Below are 6,170 nucleotides of genomic sequence, written 5' to 3' on the forward strand. Positions count from 1 at the left end.
ATTGAATTTGTCCTAGTTTACATGACTATATATGGTATGCATATTTACATTTATCAGATGCGTTTCTCCAAAGCGACTTCCAATGAGCTCTACGTAGTGTTACCAGCCCACACACCTACACCAAGGCAACTTACACCGCTAGATACGCTACTTGCACTGGGTCACTCATCCATACATCAGTGGAACACACACACACTCTCTCTCTGTCCCTCACACACTATGGGTGAACCTGAACAGCATGTCTTTAGACTGTGAGAGGAAACCAGAGCACCTAGAGGAAACCCACACAGACACGGGGAGAACAGGCAAACTCCACACAGACTGAGTGGGAATTGAACTCCCATCCTCTCACATCACCCAGGTGCTGTGAGATAGGAGGGCTACTCACCGTGCCACCATGCTGTCCAGTTAAACATCTCTGTGTTAAGAACTCTGCCTCATCTCTACTAAATAAAGCCACACCTCCATTCTGTGCCAAAAGTAGTATAGGCCCTATGAGACTGAACTTTGTGCGTATGACAGATTCCATATATGTATTTATTTATTAATAAAAAAATGTCAAAGGCTTTCAATGAACTGTTTAGACACATCCTCCACAGTTGTAAATTTCTCAAAGAATTTTAATGCTGCATGTTAAAAAAATGACTCAGAAACAAATTCCAGGAAGTCAGACTCCTGTATATATATTTAAACAGCACACTCTCAAACCTTAAAACTATGGTTCTCGGTGGGGAGAGTTACTCTAGGGAATGGGTTTTTCTGAAATATTAAGTACAGTACTGTTTACATTGCCACAACAGCAATGAAAGGACAGAAAACAAATTTTAAAAAGAAAAGAAGAGTCTGGGAATGGATGGTCCCTTGGTAGATGAGTCCTTTTTTCATACCTTCAGTGATGCTCTAATCTGAGTGACTGCTCACACACAGAAGCCACCTGGAAGAGACAATATGTCACAAATTATTACATGGTCATATCTGCATTTGTTCATTTATCTGACATTTTTTCCAAATCCACTTACAATGTTAATCTACCTACAATTATTTATCCATTTGTACAGCTCGGTAATCTTTTTTCACTCATAGCTGATTTGAGCTACTGCCTTTGGCTCAAAAGGCTCCAGGTTCGATCCTCGCTTCAGGTTGTAATATCCCTGAGCAAGGTACTTACCCTAAATTGCTTCAGTAAAACTTACCCAGCTGTATAAATGGGTGAATAATTGTAACCTTAACACTGTAAGTCGCTTTGGAGAAACGTGTCAGCTAAATAAATAAACGCACTGGAGTAATTTAGGGTAAGAACCTTATTCGAGGCACTATAGCCAGAGGTGAGGTTTGAACCCAGTACTTCATAGTCCAAAGGTAGCAGCTCTAATCACCACACTACCAGCTGTTGTATCTTATTGTAGTTTAATGATTAATGATTTTTGTCTTTTTGTATGTATTGTATTGAATGTACAATTATTGCTGGGTTCCTGCGTACCCATTTTCATTAGCAGTGTCCATGATGGTGGCCATGGTGGTGGCCATGATGATGGCCATGATGGTGACCATGATGGTGGCCATGATGGTGACCATGACCCTCTCTATAGCAGTGCCCATCTACACAAAGTGATGGGTTGTATACAGGGCCATAGACTGGGAACCCTGCAGGAGGCCCAACGAGGGATGGGTTCATCACTGCAGGATACTGAGCCATTCCAGGGGGACAAACCCCAGGGTAGGACCCTGGTGGTGGTAACACCTGGGGTGGCACATAGGTGCCTGGAAGATAATTTCCTAAAATACATGAAGAAAGAACAAGAAAAAGCAGATTGTAAGAAACAGAAACCACTCATTAAAGATTATTAATGATGAAAAAAATTGACGGAGCAGTGATTAATTACCTGGATTGTTATTGAACATTTTACAGTCTGAAATATAAAAAAATTAGAAGACATAAGTGATTGCTATCAGGGTGTCTATCTTAGAGGGCAGAATATTTCATGAAAACGTCTCCTAAAGGGTAACAAATGAACAGGAGTTACTAGTCCGTCTTTATCGCCATTGTGTAAAACGTACAGGAACTGGGTGTGGTCCAGTGCCAAATATGAAAAACACAGAACAATAACAGCGTGCAACACGACCTCAGTGTCCAAGCAATACATAAAAAAGACGCAACAACAGTGCAAACACGAGCAACGTCAAGGAATGCAAACACTTGTGGGCGTGCAGTATCGAGCAGATCAGACGTAATACAGGATAAACAGGGTGAACAAGGTAAAGAAGACATAAACAGAATGAGACCGTCAGAAACCTGTGGCAGTCAGGCACCAAAATTTCATTAATAGTATAAAGACAAATATTTAATATGAATAATAAAATATAATTAATAACAGTGATGTGTGTCTGCTGTGTCTAAAGGCAAAACAACGCCAGGGAGTCCATCGACTGAACTAATTATACTAGTCATACGTGCTACGATTTATGTATTGTACTGTACTTGATATTTTCTGGCATCTCTGTATTTTCTTCTTTACACACCGCCAGTGTGAATACCAGGAAGTGAACTGATAATGTAAACTGCATGTGACACACCTCAACGTTCAGTCCAGCCCTGATCTGCGGATTTGGACAATGCCAGTACCACGGACACGAGAGAATCCGGGCTGTTCGGTTTGTTGATGTATGACAGCGAGTGTTAAGCGTAATTAAGCCACAGGCTAGTTTAGAGTTAGTAAGTGTACAGCACAGTATTTAAAATAGGAGGCTGTGACACAAGTGCTACTTGGACTATACTGTTCTCTATGTGCTTTGTGATCTTGTTAATATACAGATGATTTTTCTTATTGGAATTATATATAATCTCAGAGAAACCATTAAAATATAAACAAATAAAATACTGCACTGTCTTTCGCCAACGCCGTCAACCTTTGACACAAACACCATGTGTTACATTACTGTGACAAACACACCAAGCAGACAGCAGTGATCTTAAACACACTGACTGACAGAAAGAGTGGAGCACGGCGGTCCAGTGGTGTACTTACAGATCAGCTGTCAGCTCTGTGCTCCTCAATGGTTCAGACACAATCTCCTAATGGCGAGGATGCATCACACACTTTTGAGCGCAGTGTCACAACCAGCCACCCCTACATTCTTCACCTCTTAGGTGCCACATCGGCGCATGTGACCTAACCGATCAGGGTGGAGTTGAGTTCCCGCAGCAGCCACCCAGCCTACGATCGTTATCGTTATTGTTCTTCGATGAGGAACAAATGCATTTATTAAAGGAGTTTGTTTTGAAATTTTTGGCTATTGTATTATAATGTTTTGTACGATATGGCTGTTTTCTGGCACGCTATTTGAAGCAGAAACTGACAAAGCACCGTGTGCTTTTTCTGTTTTCTCCGTTCATAAGAACGAACTGGAAATTTTCTTGTACACATTGTTGAGGTTATGGAATTCACCTAAAGTTAAGTAATACCTTTAAACACCAGTTGAAGTTTGATTTATTTGTGAGATACATACTGCAGATGCGCTGGGATACATTATCGGTGATGTTACCTCGGGTCTTCAGGTGTTTCAGCTCTTTTAACATCAGACACCCTCGCCCAGGTGACCCGGCCGGGGCTGATCAACCTCGACTTGCTTCCCGGGAGGAAATGAGCACGGTTCTGTCCTCTTAATCCAGAGCCACCTGTTGGCTGACCCTGTGGCTTCAGTAGCTGATCTAATGGCCTTCCTCTTTGCCACCCCTGTGATGCCCAGCAGTGTTAGGGCTTTGCACAATGAGCACCCTGCAAATCCCAGACAGCCCACCTCAATGGGCTTGCAGTGTGCTCGCCAGCCTTGCCTCCAAAATTGTTTCAAAAGCTCCTGGTACATTGCTCGTTTCTGCTCGTTGCCTTCTTCTAGCCACTCCTTCCAGGGCACTGTGAGCTCCAGCATGACCATTTGTTTAGAAGCCTCTGAAAAGATAATCATGTCCGGACAGAGAGTTGTAAATACAATTTTTTTCTGGGAAAATCGACCGCTTGCCTAATTCCACTCTTAGCTGTGATTAGGAGGCCTGACTTCGCTCTAAGCTGTGGTTGGGCCTTTTGGCCAATCTTGACGAAGGAGATGGTGTTCCTTGCAGGGTGGTGATGCTTAGTGCCATTGATGGCTGTGGCAGCATGATCCGCAACTGCCTTTAGCACCTGGTCATGACGCCAGTGGTAGTGACCTTTTCCAAGAGCTTTTGGGCAATTGCTCAGAAGATGTTCCAGGGATCCTCTTCCAGTGCAAAGAGGACAGGAGGACCATTCACTCTTCACCCAGATTTAGCTGGACTTGTTAAGCTGTCATATACACCTTGGACCAGAAACTGATTCGATGGAAGTCAGCCTGCCAGATGCTTGACCAGGTGACTTTTCACTGCAATGCACTCTCCCACTTTGTCCCTACTCCTTGCTGCTTGAGCCCCACCATCCTGCTGGCTCTAACTTCCTCCATGTCTGCCTGTACTTCCTCCTGAATCATATGGTGCCTTTCTTTGCCACGGACCTTGCCCACCTGAGTCTTTGGGAAGAGGTCTAAGCCTGTTCTCCTTGTTGCCACCATACCCACCAATGCCTTCATCTCAGGTGCAACTCTGCTCCCTCCAGTTCTTTCTCTGCCCTCCATCTCCAGCCAGTCCATACCTTAATGCCAGCTGCAGCCACCTTGGGGTCCGTGGAGTCTCTGTACTGGAGCGCATCTCTTGTACCTGCCACCATGAACGCTGCCCGAAGTGAACACTTCCATCTCCTCTTCCTGAAGGACTCGAAATGGGAGTTGCAAGATGTTACTTCTCCCCTACAGGGCCACGTTGCTCAGACTCCGAGGCAAGCCAAGCCATCTGCGGCGGTGGTTGCTGATCTTCCTTTCCAAAGATTCAACTGTTGGTATGGAGACTGTGTATATTAACAGAGGTCATAGCAGTCTAGGCAAAATGGCGTGTTGATAACTCAAGGCCTTGAACCTACCAGGCAAACCCAAATTTTCTACCTTGGTAAGCCAAGCCTCGAGGTCTCTGATGGTTCTCTGGATGGTGGTAGTGCCTTTGAGGCTACAGTCAAAACACTTTCCAACACTCTTGACTGGTTGTTCAGTGATGGATGGGATGGTTGTTCCAGACAAAGAAAAAAAAAACTTACCCACCACTTTTCCCTTCTTCAGCTCAAGAGACCTTGATTTTTTTGGTTGAAAGGCCATCCTTGCTCATGTGACAAGCTTCTCTTGGCCTATAACGATCCACCTGCTGGCAGGCACACATATTGTAGTGACTGTGAGATCACCCATGAATCCTCTTATGGGGGGCTGGCACAATCCAGTCTTTGTCAAGGTACCTCTTCACTCCATCTCCGTTGATTTTACTACCATCTTCATGGCAAGGGTGAAAAGTGTAACCGAGATAGTATACCCAGTTATTATACCCTTCTCAGGCTGACGCCAGCCTGATGTGATAGACCCAGAAGTGACTCTCATCTTGAAATTGCTGTAATAATCCAGAATGAGGTCCTTGATCTTGCTGGGAACATCAATCTTAACCAGCTTGTGTGGTATGGACCCATAAGCACTGGCAAGGTCCAGCCATGGTCCCTTTGCCTTTGTAAGCTTCTCTGATGAGTTGTGTAGCAGTGCCAGTGTGCTCAAAACATCCAAGCACTCCAGGGATGCCACCATTTTGTACAGAGGTCTCCATGTACACATTCCTCAAGAGGAACTCCGTCAGCCAATGCGACAAGACGCTGAAGAAGATCTTGCACTCCATGCTGACGAGTGAAAAGGCTTTAAACTGGTCGATATATATATAGTACGTAAATGTGTGCGTGTGCACCTTAAAAATAAATTGTAGGAAGGTGATCAGGAATCGTCTTGAGTTTCACACACCTACTCGTGCGATGTACATCGATGCATATAGTGGAAAGAATCAAATTAACTTTACTTAAGATTCACACGTCCGCAACTATGTCTCTCTTTCACTTAATGTAATGCACAAATTATTGAAAATTGAAATTAATATAAAAGTATTTCTCTGAGATGTACGTTGCTTTGGAGAAAAGCGTCTGCTAGATGAATAAATGCTAATTATGTAAATGTAAAAGCAGCGCTCAGTGTGCCAGTGAAATGGAACAAACCTGAAACATCTCTAGAGGGATTGTTTGTCC

The 6,170-nt window shown here is 43.9% G+C and overlaps 1 long non-coding RNA gene and 1 pseudogene across 1 annotated transcript; both read right to left on the reverse strand.

The window, feature by feature from the left end:
- Window positions 1-657: 657 nt before the first annotated feature.
- LOC108924264 (uncharacterized) lies at window positions 658-3,142 on the reverse strand. Its single transcript, XR_001965286.2, has 4 exons — window positions 3,027-3,142; window positions 1,884-1,910; window positions 1,481-1,776; window positions 658-934 (listed from the first exon to the last, which is right to left on the reverse strand). It is a non-coding gene; the product is annotated as an uncharacterized LOC108924264 (long non-coding RNA).
- A 434-nt stretch (window positions 3,143-3,576) lies between these two features.
- Window positions 3,577-5,911, reverse strand: LOC114909287 (uncharacterized; annotated as a pseudogene).
- Between the last annotated feature and the right edge of the window lie 259 nt (window positions 5,912-6,170).

Source organism: Scleropages formosus, chromosome 21 (assembly GCF_900964775.1).
Source record: "Scleropages formosus chromosome 21, fSclFor1.1, whole genome shotgun sequence".
NCBI lineage: Eukaryota > Metazoa > Chordata > Actinopteri > Osteoglossiformes > Osteoglossidae > Scleropages > Scleropages formosus.